Here is a 376-nt window from a genome sequence, read left to right as displayed (position 1 = left end):
AACTCTTAACGGGGGATCACTCGGCTCGTGGGTCGATGAAGACTGCAGCAAACTGCGTGTCGGTATGTGAATCGCAAGAATACCAGATACATCGACAAGTTGAACGCATATTGCGGCGGCGGCAGCCATATGAGCTTGTCGCCACCACTCCTCTACGAGGGTCGGAAATATACATCCATCGGTTGCTGTGAGTTCCGTGCCTGCTGACTGTCTCCCCGACACGAGGGTAACCCGAACCGAGCTTCCGCCTTGGGGTTTAATCGCCCGCGCCTTGCGCGAGGCGTGCCCTTAAAAACAAGCCTATCACTAGCAAGTCCATGGACTTGGCGCACCCACATTCAACCACAACAAAGCGACAGTTGTCGCTCTCGCAAAT

General features: G+C 54.8%; 1 non-coding gene across 1 annotated transcript; it reads left to right on the top strand.

Annotated features, from left to right (window-relative positions):
* LOC121879553 lies at positions 1-164 on the top strand. The gene has a single exon (XR_006091366.1). It is a non-coding gene; the product is annotated as a 5.8S ribosomal RNA (ribosomal RNA).
* Positions 165-376: the final 212 nt, after the last annotated feature.

This window comes from Homarus americanus, unplaced genomic scaffold (genome assembly GCF_018991925.1).
Source record: "Homarus americanus isolate GMGI-L3 unplaced genomic scaffold, GMGI_Hamer_2.0 scaffold11616, whole genome shotgun sequence".
Lineage (NCBI taxonomy): Eukaryota > Metazoa > Arthropoda > Malacostraca > Decapoda > Nephropidae > Homarus > Homarus americanus.
Note: the sequence above shows the minus strand (reverse complement) of the source record. Positions and strands in the feature narration are given on the sequence as shown.